This window comes from Mus pahari, chromosome 22, assembly GCF_900095145.1.
Source record: "Mus pahari chromosome 22, PAHARI_EIJ_v1.1, whole genome shotgun sequence".
In the NCBI taxonomy this organism is placed as follows: Eukaryota; Metazoa; Chordata; class Mammalia; order Rodentia; family Muridae; genus Mus; species Mus pahari.
Window position 1 is genome coordinate 48,213,439 of NC_034611.1, and position 19,321 is coordinate 48,232,759.

General features: G+C 48.3%; 1 protein-coding gene across 6 annotated transcripts in view; it reads left to right on the forward strand.

The window, feature by feature from the left end:
* The window catches only part of Rusc2 (RUN and SH3 domain containing 2), a 51,508-nt gene that overhangs the window by 14,641 nt on the left and 17,546 nt on the right, over nucleotides 1-19,321 (forward strand). Inside the window, exon 1 of one of the 6 annotated variants that reach the window (XM_029533251.1) lies at nucleotides 9,489-9,578. The exons of 2 other annotated variants lie outside the window; for them this stretch is intronic. The gene's annotated coding sequence lies outside the window, so the exon portion shown is untranslated. Of the gene's footprint in view, nucleotides 1-9,488; nucleotides 9,579-12,503; nucleotides 12,695-12,986; nucleotides 14,642-19,321 lie in introns of those variants that run through there. 3 more of the 6 variants (XM_029533250.1, XM_029533248.1, XM_021222043.2) reach the window with 3 other exon arrangements.

Consider the following 19,321-nt stretch of genomic DNA (forward strand, 5'->3'; position numbering starts at 1 on the left):
CAGTCGGGTGCTCTTACCCACTGAGCCATCTCACCAGCCCATGTACCCCATTTTTAATGGGGTTATTTGAATTTCTGGAGTCCAGCTTCTTGAGCTCTTTGTATATATTGGATATTAGTTCCCTATCTGATTTAGATTTTCCCAATCTGTTGGTGGCCTTTTTGTCTTGTTAACAGTGTCTTTTGCCTTACAGAAGCTTTGCAATTTTACGAGATCCCATTTGTCAATTCTTGATTTTACAGCACAAGCCATTGCTGTTCTGTTTAGAAATTTTTTTCCCTGTGCCCATATCTTCGAGGCTTTTCCCCACTTTCTCCTCTATCAATTTCAGTGTCTCTGGTTTTATGTGGAGGTCTTAGACTCTAACTTAAAAGGATGAGGTCAGGGACTGGAGAGAAGGCTCAGAGGTTAAGAGCACTGGCTGCTCTTTCAGAAGTCCTGAGTTCAATTCCCAGCAGCCACATGGTGGCTCATAACCATCTGTAATGGGATCCCATGCCCTCTTCTGTTATGTCTGAAGACAGCAGCAGTGTAATCACATACATAAAATAAATAATTCTTTAAATATATATATTTATATGTATGTATGTATTATGTATGTTGGGGCTGCAGAGATGGCTCCATGCTCAGGAGCACTGTTTGCTCTTCGGGGGGACCCAGGTTCAATTCCCGTGCACCCACATGGCAGCTCACAACTGTCTATAACTCTAGTTCCAGGGCTTCCAATACCCTCACACAGGCATACATGCAGGCAAAACACCAATGCACAGAAAAGAAAATTTTAAAGAGAGGGAAAGAGAGAAAGAGATAGAGGAGAGGGGGAGAGAGGAGAGAGAGAGAGAGAGAGAGAGAGAGAGAGAGAGAGAGAGAGAGAGAGAGAGATTGATTGATTAGCTGGAGCTGGTGAGATGGCTCAGTAGGTAAAGGGTCTTGCTGCCCAGACTGAGAGCCTGAGTTGTCAGTTGCCAGGATCTGAACTCCCTGGAACCCACTTGTTGGAAGGAGAGATTTAACTCCTGAAAATTATCCTCTGATGTCCGTAAGCATCCCGCGACATACCCTTATACCCCCCCCCCCAAAATAAATGTATTTTTTAAAATATGCTAGTTAGCTGCTGGACAAAACTGAGTGTGTGTGTGTGTGTGTGTGTGTGTGTGGGTGCACATATATATGTTCAGTTAGACATTTGTATATCTGTGTGTGAGACAGAACGACCTCGAGAGTTGTTTCTCCTCAGAGAGATAAGGTCTCTCACTGGCCTGGAACTTGCCAGTTAGGCTAAGCTCTGTGTTCCACCTCCCGATCCTGGAATCACAGATGTACGCTAGCTTGGCCGGCTTTTTATGTGGGTTTAGTTAAACTCCCATCCTCCTATTTGTTCAGCAAGCATGTTAGGGACAGAAATATTATCTCCACAGCTCCAGAACTATCATATATATGTATTTGTGTGTCTACATATACATGTGTGTATACCTACATATTAAAGATTTGTTTATGTTAACTGTATTATATGAGTGCTTGGTTGCATCATGTAAGTATGTACATGCATGGTGCCAATGGAAGCCAGAAGAAGACATCAAATAATCCCCTGGAACTGGAGCTGTGGATGGTTGTGACCTGCCACGTCAGTGCTAGCTATGCCCCCAGGTCTTCCATCGCAAGCGATCTAACCACTGAGCAAACTCACCAGCCCACTTTATATTTGTGCACGTTCATTACTGAGAATTGAACCCAGCAACATATACAGGTCGGGCAAGACCTCTCTCTCTCTCTCTCTCTCTCTCTCTCTCTCTCTCTCTCTCTCTTAATTCATTCCCATTGGCTTTTAAGACTTAACTGTTTGGAATGCAGCCATCGCAAGGCCTAAATGATAATTTACATATTCATGTTTCAGTAGGGGCTTTGCCAGGTAGGCACGGGTGCTGCTGCCCAGCTATGTTCACAGCCACATCTGTGTAGCCACGCCTGTATAGCCACGCCTGAAGTGGGAATGGCGTCTGTCTCCCTGAAATGGAAGGATGTCTGTGTACCTGCCAGGTCCCAGTTGCTGGGCTGCTGGGTTGGGCTGCTGTATCCCCAAGATCCCGCCTCTTTTGGTATGGGCACCGAAGGCCCGACACCAGTGGACTTTGTTTTAGCAAAGGGGCTTGTTCTTGTTGTGAGGATTGTGTGTAAGCAGGTTATGCAATATTCTTTTCCCACATGAGCCTGGTGGGGCTGCAGTTGTCAGTTGGGGTGAAGAGTCATGTTCCCCATGCCAGGACCTCCCTACCTCTAGAGATGGCCCCAGTATAGGTTAGCCCAGCCCTTCCTTGAAATTCTAAAGTCTGAAGAGTCCTCCAGATGGAGTTGGAATAGCTCCCAGCGAGGACAGCGGCCTTATGTAACTTTATAGACTGCCCTCTTCCCCCCACTGCCCTTTTAAGGAAAAAGAAAACAAAATGTTCCTCGACCAGTGCTGGACTTTCTGACACACATCCTGCATTCTTTCCTCACTACTCAGCAGCCTGCATGAACAGCTAAAGGCAGAATTGAAGACTGCGAGGTTAAAGGGAGGAAGAGGGCGGAAGCAGGAAGGGACGTGGAAGCTGGAGTTCTCACGCTGCAGTTCCAGGCCCGGCTGTGGAAGTGGTCCCCGGGATACTTCTGCAGATCCCAGAAGTTAGCTGGTCTTTCCGCTCCAGCATTCCCACACCCCAGCAAGGAGAACCAGAATCGGACTGTATACGATTTGCACTTGTGATAGCTGCGGTCCAGTCTGGAGAAAGAAGTCTTCCCAGTTTAGAGAGAGAGAGTTCTAGCCCAACATGTACAAGGTCAGGACACGTTCTGAGCATGCCGTGTGTCAGGCTTTAGGCTAGGTTAGGTGGCTACAAAGATGAAGATGAATGCAACCAAAGAGGAACGAAAACAGTGTAAAGCATTAAGATGGTTTATAGCCCTTAGGGTTATATGTGTGTTCATGGTCTTATTTCTCTTGGAAGGAGGACCACCGGGGTTGCATTCATCTGTGAACCATTGTGCTAATCAAGGATTAGCAAAGCTATAGGAAAATTTGAAGGATGTGTAGGTGTGTTAACTAGACAACTCCAGAGCAGGTTCTAGATAGCCCAGAGGTGGTAGAAACCACAGGGCAAAGGGTGAGGCTGAAGAGATCGTGAATGGCCAAGTATACCTTGAGAGGTTTGGGCTTTATAAAAACCTAAATGTACGTAATTATACAATTCACAAGGCACAGTATGGTATTTCTCCGTATTTACACACTGTAAAATGATCAGGTCAGAGTAATTGGCATACCCACCGCCTTAAACAGTTGCCAAAGTCCTCTCTGATAGTCATTTGAAGTATCCAGTCAGTTACCCTGCTAAGAGTTGTTAAGCAGCCGGGCGTGGTGGCGCACGCCTTAATCCCTGCACTCGGGAGGCAGAGGCAGGTGGATTTCTGAGTTTGAGGCCAGCCCGGTCTACAGAGTGAGTACCAGGACAGCCAGGGCTGCACAGAGAAACCCTATCTCGAAAAAAAAAAAAAAAGAGTTTTTAAGCAAGAGAGTAATGTAATAGACGACATTTTAAAAGGATGATTCAAGGTTTCAGGTCAGACATTGTAAAGATTCAGACAGTGATAATTATAGGTTACTCTTAATGGCAATAAAAATGGAGAGCCAGTGGACAGGATCAAAAAGACTTGATTCTTGAGATCAAGAATCTAAAGTAGAATATATATTAGCAACAGAAACCCAAACTGGGCGACTTGGACAAGAGGGAGAGTTTACTTCCACACAGCAACTGCAAAACTCTAGTCCTGGCCTGGGAGGCATTCCATAGCCAGTCACCATCCTGGCCCAGCAGGGTTCTGTGCAGTCATCGGTCCCCCCCCCATCTTTATAGCCCTAGATGGTTGCTCTACTCATCACAGCTGCTAGCACAGGGAAGAGAGGAAGGACGCGTCCTGTCCATTACTCAGAGACTGCCCCAGGCTCCATGCTCCCTCCGCAGGCATGCAAGGGCTACAAGGGAAGTGGGAGCGCAGAATTTAACCTGGACAACCTCGTACTCGGCCTGGGCACCAAAGCTGAGAAAGAATCAGGACAAATATTTGATTGGCAGCTAGCAGTCTGGGCTTTGGGAAGGTAGGGGATTAATTCAGTTCAGCCCAAAGTATCTACCAAATAGAGAGGCGACACCGAGCTCTTGAAGAGACTTCTTTAGCCACGAGGCAAAGGTGAATAGTCTTCTGAAATATGAGTTCAAATAAGCCGCCAGGCTGAATGCGAATATAACTGTATTGATTTGAGGTCAGTCACTACTACAGGAAACTGCCGTGCTGGTGATTTTTAATATCTTGTCATTTATTAATAGTCATATTATTGCGAAGGGCAAACCAATAGATTGCTGCCATTTTACAACAAAATCTAAACGAGTCTCGAGGCATTTACTTAGTGTTCCTGTCCTCCGAGGATTTGAGCAGCGTATTAGCATGGTGAGGACTGGCCAGAGTGAGTCAGACCAGAGCTCCCAGCCCAGCTCTGTGGTCATGAATAAACTTATCCCAGACAGTGTGGGTTTCCCCAGCTGCAAGGGAGGGCTAGAATATCTACTCTGCATAGCTAGTTATTGTGACAATTAGAGATGTGTTTATGACCAACAGCTAGCACTGTGGGTCACGTATCTGGTAAGTCACTAGTAACACTATGAGGATTAATTATAGCTATCAGCCATTTCTTTCTTTGCAGTATACAGTACCTGGGGAGATAAAATTCCAAAGATTCATAACCACTTCCACATCACTCATAAGCTGCTTCAATAACAGTTTGGTTCCTGTTTACAGTGTCTGGAACTATTTGTGATAGCTCTTACATTCAGGCAGTCCTGTCTCTGCTCAGAAGGACCTGAGCCCTACCCTTGGATTTTTCATCCATATTTGCTGTATCCAACCCCTCTTCCTGTCCTGACCCATAGCATACAGGGAAGTCAGGGAGAGGGAGGAGGTCCCTGAGGACTTGAAAACTGGGAGTGAGCCGGGCGTGGTGGTGCACGCCTTTAATCCCAGCACTCGGGAGGCAGAGGCAGGTGGATTTCTGAGTTCGAGGTCAGCCTGTTCTACAAAGTGAGTTCCAGGACAGCCAGGGCTATACAGAGAAACCCTGTCTCGAAAAACCAAAAAAAGAAAGAAAAAGAAAACTGGGAGTGGAGGGAAAGGCCCCGCGGGAGCGCAGAATGGTGTTGCTAAGCAGAACTAGAGAGATGGTCTAGGCTCCTTCTGCACTGGAGAGTGGTAACGCAGTAACGTCTGCTGTCAGCCACGTGGGAAGAAGAAGGAGGGAAGTTTCTTGGCACACCCAGCACAGGCAGAATTCCTAGATATCCACCTTATATAAAGAGGCCTTTAGGATCTAAAACAACATACATGCATGCATACATACATACTTACTTACTTATTTACATATGTTCATACTTATATATGTTCATACATACAAGCATACTCACTCTAGATCTGGGATCAGCAAATTATACTCCAAGCCATGGTGGTTTTGCTATGCTTTTACTAAGAGTAATTTTTACTCTTTTGTTTGTTTGTTTGGTTGGTTGGTTGGTTGGTTTTGTCAAGATAGGGTTTCTTTGTGTAGTCCTGGCTGGCCTGCTCTGTAGACCAGAATGGCCTCTAACTCACAGAGATCCATTTGCCTCCGCCCCTGCCTCCCAAGTACTAGTATTAAAGGCATGATAATTTTACATTTTTAAAGGGTTGTGCATTTCAAAATTTCTGACAGTAAAATTCAAATGTTCTTACTACAAATAAAGATTAAGTATTTGGGGTGATATTAATTTATTTGATCTACTTATTCCACATTGTATTCATAAACCATAACTTCACTCTGAACCCCATAAATATATGACTATAAATGGTCAGTTTACAATAAAAATGTTTTTTTAAAAAGAAAAACCCAAGAGTGGATTGTATAACTAACCATATTACCCATAGAGACCAAATGTCTGCCCTCTGGCCCTTTCTGGGTTGAGTTTGCTGGTGCCTAGGGCCCCCTTCTCCAATGGAGGATAGGTGGGTATCATTAGAGCAGGCAAGAGAGGTTCAAAGTCTGTTTTGAATCTCAGAGAAGGCAGTGGCAGTGAAAGTGCATCAGTGTCAATGAAAAATAGATGTGTAGAGGCCGGGCCAGCCGAGGAGTTGCGGGACAGAGAGAGCGAATGCTTGTGCTGGGCTCAGGGTACAGTGCAGCCTTTGTTCAGCCATCTGTGTTGCTTTCTGGGGCCTTTTAAACTAAGGCCAGCAAGTCCTGCTGCCAAATGTACATCAAGTGGAACATAGCCTCACACCAGTCACCTGGGTCACCACAATCGAGAGTTAGGTTTGTGACTCCTCTACAGAGCAAGGGGGTGCGTTGCCTGCTGCTCTCCCGTCTCTGTCTTCTTTCGCACACATTAGTGCAATCACCGCCTTCATTGCTAAGCAGGTTCTTAACCATTCTCCTGCCCCTCTTGAGTACAGCCACTGTCCTAGAAGAGAGAGAAGCCCAGGAGTAAGCCATGCCCTGTAGTATTCCGACAGCGTGAATAATTACAGTTCTCAAATACTTTATTTCATAAAACGTTTACGTTTCCCAATTTTCTTTTTTCAATTCTTGCTCTTGCATCATACCAGAAGATAACTACAAGGAGAGCCTTTTCCAGGTGGCAAACCTGGAGCTTGGGAGGACAGATACCTGCCCCTTGTGACTTGGCACATCAGAGGAAACATCCAGAAAGAAAGCAGTGTCCCTCTCAGCAGGGGGCAGCCTGCCTAGATCCTGGGTTCTCTAGCCTCCAGAGGGAGCTGAGCTCAGCCGCCTCTGTTGCCAGCCATCAGATCTGGTTGTCTCTGGGGCTGCATTGTTGTGCTTGGTGATCAGCATGATTGTGCCTTGAGTGACCCAGAAGGAATGTATTGACTGAGTTCACACCCTGGCTCCTTAAGGCAGCTGGTGTTCCCTGAAGTGGCCGTGAGTCAGGCAGAGCCGGGATGTGATGTCGTTCCTCCCTGCTCGTCTGGTGTTTTGCACCTCAGCATTCCTACCTGACGCGTGACACATTTTTATCATTCTCCATCCGTCTGCTGTGCGATGAGTTGCTTCATTAGGCAAGTCTAGAGCTATTTACATGAGCTGCCCAGCTGTCTGCTTCCTGTCGGCCTGGTGGGGCAGGGAGGTGATGGAGAGACAGCCTTGGGGCTCCTCTTGGCTGTAGTCGGCTTATGTACGGCTACTGGGACCCCGCTCTAGGCCTTGGGGAAGAGGTGACATGGGCGCTGGCTTCTGGCCAGACAGCTGGCTTCTTGGTAGCTCTAGCCAGTGGTGTGCTGTCGGAGTGCAGCCCTGCTGGCACAAATTTCTAAGAAATCTGATGTTCTTATTGGAAACCATGCAAATCAGAACCAGACAGTCTCAGCCTGTCCTTTGTCTCCATGCCCTATAATATTCTCCCAAGTATTCCTTTTCTTCCTCTCTTCAGCACACGCGGCACTAGCCTGCGACTTGTGACAAGGTCAAGCTTGGGGACGTCGGAGATTTCCCTGACTTTTTTCCGATCACTTCAGTACAGCCAGTGTGCATGCGCACACATCTTAAGTCGTGACCAAAACAACTCATTAGCTCTTCCTGATTGAGGGGAGTGCTCTGGGCAGCAGCTATCAGTTTGAGGTCCATGCAATCCCACAGACTTGGGACTAGATGCCTGTATAAGACATTGCCTCTTCCACTTACCTGTCTGCTAAAGCCAAACTGGTTTCCACAAAGCTAGCTTCCTCTAGAACTCAACTTAGCAACCTGGAGAAGCCTGAGGCCACTCCTAGAGAAGGAAGCTGCCCTACATTTGGCCAGTAACCAGTAGAACTTGATACTGACGCCGGAGTGTAAAAATAAACACCAAGTACAGCTCTGTCTTAATCCACAGCCATCAGAGCTGCTATTATTAGTCTGTAGGCCGAATAGGCAGCTGTGATGGGCATACAACAGCCTGGAGAAACCTCTCCTGCCACCTTGGGATCAGACAGCTCCTCCCCTTGGCCGAGCTGAGGGGGACTTGGTGCATGAAAAGTAACATCAGTCTGGGAACGTGTTGGAGCAGGTAACGCTAGAGATAGGATGGATGGAGAGGTAGATGGAGAATCCAGGGAAGCCTGCAGCCTAGATGTGTGGACACTGGATCATGGACCCAGTCTTAGTGCAGGGGAGAAAGGGAAGGGACATGACTGTCCTTCCATCTCCCTTGTCTGGTTTTAGTGTTTGAGACAGTGTCTCTCAGTCCAGACCAGCCTGGGACTTGCCGTGTGACTGAGGACGGCCCGCCTCTCTGTGGCGCTAGGTATGCCAGTGTGCATCACCCTGCCAGCTGATGCCTTTGGCTGGTGAATGACTTGCCCACAAATGCCTTAGACCTAAAGGCTTCAGATTTTTCTGGAAACTGGGAAGAGAGAAATGAAACAACCACACTAGTCACCTGCCACAGACAGGACAGTAGTGCCATACTGCCGAGTGCGTACGTCAGGTCTGACGCGTGCTCTTCACTTCAGTTCTTCCTCCAGCCTCTGAGGGAATGTCACAGCAGTTTACTTTCCGAGGTTGGGTGAGGTTGACTGATTTCCCAGAGTTCCAGGGCTGGCAAGCCATGTGCCAGATTGGAACCTAGGCCATCATTGTTACAGAAACTCCTTGCTCTGTACATTTCAGAACCTAACCCCCCTGAATCCTCAGGACAGAGCCCAGTAAGTGAACGAAAGCAAAACTTACACTAACCTTGGTCTCGTAACTAAAGCAGATATCATGGTAGTGTCTTTGCTGATACTACAAAGGTCGTCCCCAGCTTTCTCCCCAAACTCAGAGAGCTGGACTCTGGAAGCTGGTGCCATCTAAACTCTACTGGAAAAATAAGGCACATCCTGGAAAGTCCCAGAGCCCCTGTCCCCACTGCTGAGAAGATGGCCAGACTGGAACCTGATTGGTCCCCTTGGGCAGTGAGCCTGAGATGGCAGTCACACTGGGAAGGTGGGGGGGTTGGGGGGGGTGGGGGGAGGTGCACTTGGAGATTTCCTTGAAAGGCATTGATGCTTCCCTCTGCTCTCTCCCCCACCTCCCCCACGTAGGTCCCACACATGGTGTGTGTAATTCAATCTGGATTCCTCTCATAGCCCCCTCTCTGTGCACATGTGCCCTTTTATTTACAGCTCTGGACAAGCCGATTGGCTAACCGCTGTCTGGGAGGGGGAGCAGAGAGCACTGGGACGTAGCTTTCCAGAGCCTGGGAGCCAGAGGCACTGTCAAAGGATTAGCAAGGTGTTGACCACACTGGGCAGTGGAGAAGCAGCTCAGGGGCCTTATTTGATCTGGCCGCCTTAGTCTCCTGCAAATTAGTACTTAAGAACTTTCTCCAAGCAAAGCAGGCCACACTGGGCTTCAGCTCCCCCTGCTCCTGGCTTTAGCCTTGGTGGTTTCTGGCCTCCTGATTTCAGCTTCTGGCATTGGGAGACTTTATCCTGAGGCCTCGTTGACTGCCACACCCCTCCTCTGAAGAGCTCTGTCTGTCAAGGTAGGACTTGAATCTTGCCAAGTCTCCTGATGCCCTCCTTTCCCCTTTAACCTGTGCTTGAAAGAAAGAGGACTTGCAGCAGGTTCTCAGTCTCCAGAGACATCGCTGGGACATCAGAAACTGGCACTAGGGAGTGAGGAAGGCATGTCTGCACATTCATGCTGGGATGTTGAGGGCCCAAATGTGCCTGTTTACTAACCCTGCCTGGGAACCGCCCCTGGAGTCAGGATTTGGATTTGGTTTACTTTATAATTATCCCGAAAGGGACCATAAGAGTGACCAGGTGCTGGAAGCTGAGCTAAGGAAGGATAACGGGCTGATGGAGAAAGCCGTACACGCTGGCTAGATTAGTAGAAAAGACCGATTTTCTAGGTAAAATCCCTTCCCTGCAACAGGAGACTCTGGGGCAAAGCTAAGATGATTATAGAGTTTGTATGAAACAAAGAAAAGCGAGTCTTGGTCAGCGCCCAAGGTGGTTTGTTCTATCCTGGGTGTAATGGCCCAGGGCTGATTGGGACCTTGGGAGCTGTAGTCACTGAAGAGACTAAGAGGCTTGAAACCAACCGGGTGTGAGGTCTGCCGTGGTTTCTGTTAGTGATGGTTTAAAGCTGCCTGTACATTGTCGGTTCATATAGGAGCAGACAGATGTGGGGAAAGGGAGGTATATCCACACCAGGTTGCCCTGTTCTGCCACAGAGCCGGGCCTTTTGCCGAGTGTTTGACTTACAGAGGTGGCAACATACACGAGCCCAAAGCAGAACAACTTCTGTGCTTAGAAAAAGGACACTATATTGGGGAGGTCTAATGAGGAAGCAGCTGGTGTGTCTGGGGCAGCCCTTCCAGAACACTCCCAGCATTCTGGCCAGCCTTGTTTAGAGTCCAGAATAACATGAAACCAGTTACAGTAAGTAACTCAGCTAGGAGCAGCCACACTCTGCCAGACGACCTTGGGGCGTTGGCTACCATTCCCTTTGTAAAAGCAGACTCCCGAGGTCATGGCCAGGTGTGCTCAGACATCTGGCAGCTTGTTTATTCTCCTTGTAACTTAGTCACCCGACACCCCAGTCAACGACAGCTACAGTTCTTAAATTGGCAAATTCTTTGAGCATGTCTCGTATATTTCCTATAGGAAAGTCAGCACCTTCATCTAATCTCATGGCCTCTGAAAACACAGAACCTCCCAGCCAGGGAAGGTGGTTCCTTTATAAACAATTGATTTAGGAGCCACGAAGAAAGATGACTTCTTATTTTGAATATTTTTGTATGTGTTTGTGTGTGTACATATGTGGAAGAATGCGTGTGTGCATATGCACATAGAGGCCAGAGATCCGTCTCGGGTGTGTTCCTCAATCACAGCAAGGTGAAGACCTTTTTGTTTTGAGGCAGGGTTTCTACTGAACATGGGAGCTAGACTGTCCAGCAAGCCCCAGGCGTCCTCCTCGTTCCCTGGCTCAGGAATTACATCAAGCTTAGCCTCACACATACATGTGCGGATCTGAATCTGGGCCCTCAGACTTGCACGTCACTGACTGGAGGCCTCACGGTCCCCAGAGTTGATTTCTGCCAGCTAACCATTTATTTCACAATTCATATTCCTAAGTCCCAACAAACCATGTTCAGTCCTAACTTTGCCCTTGACCAGATGTTTCTGGAATTTTTCCCCATTAAGGAGCATAATTCCTCTGAGTGTCAGAGTCCCCACAATCGGGAGGGAAAGTTGGCGAACACGGGGGTTTAGCATCCCATCTTCAGCCAGGAGCAGGTCAGTTTTAGTACCTTAAGGCTGGAAAAAACATTGAAATCCTTATTCTGACACTGGTATCACTTCTCCAATCATGGCGCTGCCCTGGCCACCCCAGAGCCGTATTGGCAGTGATCTTAATAAAACTATGAGACCCTTAGCTTAGAGTACGATTCCAGGGCGCCCCACAGTACCTTGTACAGAACAGGAGTTGGGTAGATGCTCGCAGTGTGACCTCAGAGATGGCTTGCTTGGTAGACTACTAACCCTGTGAACATGAGTCGCTGAGTTTAGACCCTGAAGCACCTGTGTGAAGGCTGAACCCAGTGGCGTGCCTGTAACCCCGAAAGTAGAGGAGGCAGAGGCAGGCAGGTCACTGTGACTTGCTGACTAGCTAATTTTGCTCGACTTGGTGACATGTGAGTGTGCGCCCACCAGACCCTGCACACAAGCACATGCACAATGCATACAGCATCCCTACAGAGACTGTAAGGTCTCGGGATCGCCAGCAGGTTGGTAAGGGTGCTTGCCACCAAGACTGACAACCTGGGTTTAATTCTTGGAGTCCACACGAGGGTAGAGGAGAACTGACTCCTTGAAAGCTGTCCCCCAGCCTCCATATGTGCGCATGGCACATGTGCCCGCACACCCCTCAAATGTAAAAGAAAAAAATGCCTCAGGATGCTTCTAGATCAGGAAAATACAGTTTATCATAATTTATTTTGATTCGTCTTAATATGAGCATTTGCTATTAGATCAGTCATACAGTTTGAGGTGATAAACGGCCAAATGCAGGTTATTACTGAATAGAATAACATAAACAGAAGTACTCCCTTATTTCCAAATAAGTTCCTTGAGGTGAAAGGTCAGCAGAGTGACCTTATTGGGAAAGGTCAGGGACAAAGGTAATCTGAGACTACACAGTCCTCGCTTCTGTCCCTCTTTGAAACAAGGTCCTGCTATGTAATCCAGACTGACCGCAAACTCGCAACGAAAGCAGGTAACCCTCAGCTTCCCAGACACTAGGGTCACAGACGCTAGGGTCACTATACCTGGCTCCTTGGGCACCAGGCATGCAGTACGGTTGAGTAGTAACAGCATGATCTGTGGTGTGCGAAACTAAAGGAATCATGGAGCGTGTGTCACTAGCCCTGCAGACACGGGGTCATCTGCCACACAGGCGTTCTTGGGACAAAGACCCTGAGCCCTGAGTTCTCATGGGAATCAAGCAGTCTCCATGCACGTGATCACAAGTGGCATTGCTTAACCTACAGTAAGCCCCAGAAGTAGTCTCTGTCAGCTCCAGAAAAGGCCAGCACCCCACGCCGGTTCAGCCATGCTACGGTTTCAGGAATGCTACTGACTGCGCAGAGTTGTAAGCTCCTCCCTTTTCCGGCTTCCCTTTTTTTTTTGGTGTAAGCTCCTCCCTTTTCCGGCTTCCCTTTTTTGGTGTAAGCTCCTCCCCCCCCATCCCTTTTTCCTTGTTTGCTACTTAGGACCAGGGGCTGTGGAGCCTCAAGCGAGTCAAGGTTAGACCTCTGTAATTCAGCTCAGTTCAGCATGAAGTCAGGAAACACACAGGTCTCACGAGGCGGGGAAGACGCAAGAACGGAAGTAAATGAATGCGAAGGCGTGCGCCTGGAACCCCAGCGCTGCCTCCCAAGGCTTCTTGAGACCCTAAATCCAGAGTCCTCCGGATGGCGTCGAGAGAGCATAGTCAGCCGCCATAACAAGGGTTCTACGTCCACAGATTCAACCAACCGTGGAGTAGAAATACTCAGGGAAGGAGAGCTTGCCTGGGACACATAAAGCCTTCAGTTCTATTGGAAATTGTGTTGGGGGAGTAAAGGAAACAGTTTAGAGCAAAACCAAATGTGCAAGACTCAGTGGGAACCACTGTTTGGTTGTTGTTTTTTTTGTTTAGGTTTTTGTTTTGTTTGTTTTTTTTGTGTGGGGTTTTTGAGACAGGGTCTCTCTATGTAGTTCTGTCCACCCTAGAATTCTCTTATGTACACCAGGCTTGGCCTTGAACTCAAAGACATGTTTGCCTCCGCCTCCCAAGTTCTGGGATTAGAGGCATGTGCCACCATGGTTGTCCTGAAAGCTGCTGTTTTGGAGGATAACATCAATGAGCAGCGACAGAGTCCCCTTACACACCTGGCTCGTGTATGGTCCACTACTGTGCGGTTATCCTCACAGAATGGTCCAGAACCTGAGCAAGGAAGAGGTGGGTGGCTCAGAAGGTCTACAGGCAAAGCAAAGGCTCTAAGAACCCAGTCTCCTTCCTTTGCCTCCCTTTCTCTGGGAGAAGGAGCTTTCCAGACTCTGCCTAGTTAAAGGGCATTCCTTACAACCCTGGTTGAACCCAAGACAGTAAGAACCGAAAACTGATGTGACAGGCTCAGCTCCGCTTCAACTGTTAGACCCTCTGAAGAGCCAGGAGACCAGCTGAACCCTGGGTTAGGTGGCCTGAAGCCACCCAGGCTTGGAACCTCAGAGCCACCTGCTCAGAGAAGCCCCCTGTGGCCCAGGGCTTCTGAAGGAAGCCCACCCTGGGAACCCAGCACTGAGACTGGGCCTCGGGAAAGCGCTGGTTGTTTTGCTGATGGAATGTGGATCTGTCGCTGGGAATATTGTTTTGTTTTGTGTAGCCTCTGGGTGGAGCTTCCAAAATCTCCTTCCAGGATGACCCTCCACCCTAACCCAGCTGGAAACCTAACTAAAGAAAAAGCTGGGGAACTCGTAGTCATTCACTGCTGGGGGGAGGGGAGGACGCTTCTGGCCAAGGTCGGAAAGGAGCGGCCTGAGAAGGGAAGGAAGGAAGGAAGGAAGCGCCCAGGCTCTGCCCAGACTTCTCCCAACACTCAGGACCCAGGAGAAGCTAGGCTCAGCTCTCTCACAATTTTTTGCTGCTGTCTGGAAAGTCTCTTGTCTTCTAGCACCTACTGCCCCCCGTGGCTGACTTCTCTCTCTATGCCTCTCCCCCAGGCCAGCAGGCCGCAGGGACCGACCGGGAACTGAGTGGCTGCACTGTGGGTTTGCCTGCTCCTTTCCCTCCCCATCCCTCCCCCTTAGTAGCAACGTCACCGCAGCCCAGCCGCCGTGGCAGCGGCAGCAGCAAGAAGACCGGCTGAGATTGCGCAGCCTCCCTGCATTAGCTAGGATGCCATTGTATTAACAGAAATCAGAGCTCAGGGTACCGGCCCCATCCCCCTGTGCGATCTCGAGGACCAGTGATTCAACTGCGATTGTCGAGGTAGGGCACGGCGGGTGCGCAAAAGGAACGGGAGCCACCAGGTCCAGCTCGAGGCTCCTTGCAGAGGTATGGCTCTGGCTGGGGTGGGGGGTGGGAGATCTCAGCTAGGCAGAGGCCGGATAATAATCAGCCTCTGGGCTCTGGCTTCTGAAGGGTGGCTTTGTCTTTCGGAAAGGGGAGAGTGACAGCAAGCACAGACAAACTCATCTCTGCATGCATGGGCCAGCGAAAGAAAGAGGCTTGAGCTAATGCTGTCTGTGCTATCTGGTCAAAAAACAAGATCCTTTTCTTTCTTTCTTTCTTTCTTTCTTTCTTTCTTTCTTTCTTTCTTTCTTTCTTTCTTTCTGGGTATTTCTAATGAAGCTGCTGTAGCTGCAGTTATCAAATCTGGACACAAAGGCTGAATGGGTGGAGACCCCTCTACAGCTCATGGAAGTTTATGCTGAAAATCATGCAGGAATCTATGCATTTTTATCCGGAAGGTTGGGTGGCTTTTCCTCCCCACACATGCATACTTGTATGCACACAGACATATGCACTGTAGAAGCAGCCAGGCTCCGGGATTGGTTGCAGTAAGAACGAATGCAAATGCCCCACAGTGTATGGAAAGAGGGATGTTGCGATGCTAAAGGCACCTGACCTCTTATGTTATACTCAGCCCTTCTATACAGAGCAGCTTCCTAGCAGGAAGGGGCCTAAGCATAAGCTAAACTAATGCCCTCCGATCCACCATCCCACCCTCTTCCCTTCGTCCTGCCCTGGAGAAGACAATCAGCCCCACAGAGGTTCTCCGAAGGACCTCAGGTCAAGGTCAGATTACTAAAGTATAACAATGAGTGCCTTTGCCTCCTTCCCTGCTACCTCTGAAGAAAGCAGAAAAGAAGCAACTAGGTACTGTGACCAACAGAGGGATGCTGTTGGTGAACAAAGACAGGGAGCTTTCTTCTGGAGTTGTCTTGCCCATAGGCAGACAGAGCCTTAGCTCTACCATTCACCCCGGTAGAGAACTCGGAGACTAGACAGGAGTTGTACAGTGTGTGACCGAGCTTTTCGGGAGTGTCGTGAGAGTAGTTTAGTTCCCAGCAAGCCAAGGACTGTGAACAGCACAGCAGAGCAAGAGGGAAGTGTCATGAAAACCATGGATGGGCCGGGATGAGGCAGAGGAAGCTTGGGAACTGGGACCTGAAGGGCAGGAAGCAGGATTGACCAGTGTGAGAACATGGGATGAAAGGGGCCTCGGGTTCAAGCTAGTTGATAGAGCTTATGTAAGTGGCCACAGCATTGTGTGTCGTGGAACGGTAGAAAACAGGTGTGTGTGGGGTGATGGCCGGACTTGAGGGAGAGGACTGGCCTCAAGCCCTTGAGAATGAGTGGTAGTAGACACCCTTGAGAAGGGACATGCCCGGGCTTGGAGCCATTCTTTTCAGCTGTGATTGGGAGTGAGCTACCCATACCCTGGAGCCTTGGTTTCCTCCTGTGTTAAATGGGCGTGGTGACACACACCTCTGATCTCAGCACTCAGGAGGCAGAGGCAGGCAGATCTCTGAGTTCAAGGCCAGCCTCAGCTACAGAGCCAGTTCTAGGTCTGCCAGGGCTACACAGGGAGACCCTGTCTCAAAAATAAGCAAGCAAGCCCTGGAAATGAAAATGCCTGCGACTGTTTGGGGGTGTTCGGATGGAATTGGGGAGTTCCTGCATCTGTACACCTAGATGTCACATCTTCCTGCTGGCTGAGCCACTACTCTGTCTACGGAGTTAGATTTAGGTAGGAGGCTCATCTTCTATGGGAGCTTCCTCCTCCTCTTCATTTAATTAGGAACAAAACGTGTGAAGTGAGTTCATTCATCTCAGAGTTCTCTTTACCTATGGCCACAGTGTTACATTTGCTTGATACTAGTTCAACTCCCAGGAAAGAAGTCTTAGGTGTACTCTTTCGTGTTTTCTGCAGTGTTTGAGGCAAAGTCAAACGGCTTATTATATTATTCCTTTTTGTGTTGTTTGAGTCAGACTCAGTAGCCCAGGCTACTTGGACTGGACTATTAGCTCAGACTGGCCTTGAACCCCTAACCTTTCTCCGTACCCCACAGATGCTGGGGTTATAGGGGCTATAACCCCAGTTCTCATTTCATTCCTTTTTCTTAATGTTCAAAACTTAGGGTTCCTGGATCCCATTTTAATTCTATTGTTTGTTCACTTATTTGTAAAACTCCGGCCCTGAGCTGTATCTCCAGGCCCCTTTTTTCTGATTTAAAATACATATGTGTGTTTGTGTGTATGTGAATGTTTTGCCTGGATGTATCTATGAACCCTAGGGGGAAATCTAATATTGTATGTAAAGAGAATCCCCCTTCTTAGGAAGAACTATTATTTATGTACATGGTATGTATTAGCTACAGATGAAACATTAAAAAATAAAAACCATCCAGAATTGTTCAACAGAGATCTGCTCTGTGAATATCTTGTGTGTTTCCCATGCATATAAACAAAAAAAAAATAAAAAATAACTTAGAAAAAAAATATATATATACATACATACACACACACACAGTTCCTCTTTATTTCCTCTTTAAGTCAGGGCTCACATTACCACATTGACATTGTTCTGAGCCATGGTCTCATTGTCCCAGTCTCTGGCTTCAAATCCTGGGTTGGAGACTCTCTTCTGCCTCAGCCTTCTAGGTAGCTGGGGCCGCAGGACCTCACCCGCTCAGCTAATAGCGTGGGGTTGCTTTAATCACACACAGCGCACGCACACACAGCACACACACACAGTGCACACACACACACACAGCACACACACAGTGCACACACAGTGCACACACACACAGCACACACACAGTGCACAGACACACACAGCACACACACAGTGCACACACACACAGCACACACAGTGCACACACAGGACCTCACCCACTCAGCTAATAGCGTGGGGTTGCTTTAATCACACACAGTGCACACACACACAGCACACACACAGTGCACACACAGTGCACAGACACACACAGAACACACACAGTGCACACACACAGCACACACAGTGCACACACACACAGCACACACAGTGCACACACAGCACACACACAGTGCACACACACACACACAGCACACACACAGTGCACACACAGTGCACGCACACACAGCACACACACAGTGCACACACACACACAGCACACACACAGTGCACAGACACACACAGCACACACACAGTGCACACACACACACAGCACACACACAGTGCACACACACACACACACAGCACACACACAGTGCACACACAGTGCACAGACACACACAGCACACACACAGTGCACACACAGCACACACAGTGCACACACAGCACACACACACACACCATGTGCGCATGCACACATTTTGGGGGTGGGCAGGGTTTCAAAGGGCATGCACCACACCTGACTGTAGTATATTTTCAATTGATTGATCCTTGTTGGAATTTTAGAGTCTTGTCATCCTTGTTATCTTCATAGCATGTAGCCTGTATGTAGGTATGTGGGGGGTAACATACATACATACATATATATATATAAATATCTCCCAATATTTATGTAAGGGAGATAGGAGGAAGTAAGGGGGAAATTATCGTGCATCTCTTATATCAAAGCATCCTAAAGAATCCTGTCCATTGTACTTGTTCCTCAAAATGTCACTAAGCCATTGTTCCCCGTTCCCTGTACTGTTCTTACTTTATTTCTGTAAATGCCTATCCCCTCTACCCCCCTCCGCCCACCCCACTCCAGCCCTCCACCCCACCCCCTCTGCAAGCTTTCTGTCTCACTCCTCTTCCCAGAACCATAATCTTTTGTGGGTATTGTTTTTGGTTTTTTTGAGACAAGATCCCACTATGTTGTCTTGGCTAGCCTGGGATAGCCTTAGTCTCAATACAGCTCATAAACCAGTCTATTCACTGTGTAACCATCGCCAGTGTCTGGTAGCAGTACATTTTTATCACCCTACAAAGATCCTCCTTAACCATTAAGCAGTTGTTCCACATCTCCCAGCCCTTGGCAGCTGCTGACCTACCTTCCGTTTCAGCTGGTTTTCCTGTCTTAGACGTTTCATGTAAGTCATACACCACACCAAGGAGTCATTTGTGACAGCTTCTTTTTCTTAATACCATCTTGTAAGGCTTGTTCATGTTGTAGCATGTTCTAGTGACACAAGCTTTTATTGCCAGATAATAGTCCACCGCATGCGTACATCACGTTTGTATTCCTTTTTACCTGGTATAGGACATACTTACTCATTCATCAGCTTTGTGCTCTCGCCGTGGTCTTGGGTACTGTGCATGCTGCTGTGAGCACGTTTATAGTGGCTTCTGTGTGGCCGACCTCTCCCTCCCCTCTGAGTTCAGTCCTAGAAGTGGGGTTGCTGGGTCTTGTGGGCCAGTCTGTAAGATTCTGAGGGACGGTCAGATGGTTTTTCAAGGATCTGTACCATTAACACCCCAGCCACATGTGAGGGATGTAATCTCCGTGCCATCACCAAGCTTGTGGTTGCTGTGTGTTTTGGTTTGAGGATCCTGTTGGGAGAGCAGTGGTATCTCACTGGGGTTCTTTCTTTCTTTCTTTCTTTCTTTCTTTCTTTCTTTCTTTCTTTCTTTCTTTCTCTCCTTCCTTCCTTTCTTTCTTTTCTTTCCTTCCTTTCCCTTTCTTTTCTTTCCTTCCTTTCCCTTTCTTTCTTTCTTTTCTTTCCTTCCTTTCTCTCTCTCTCTCTCTCTCTCTCTCTCTC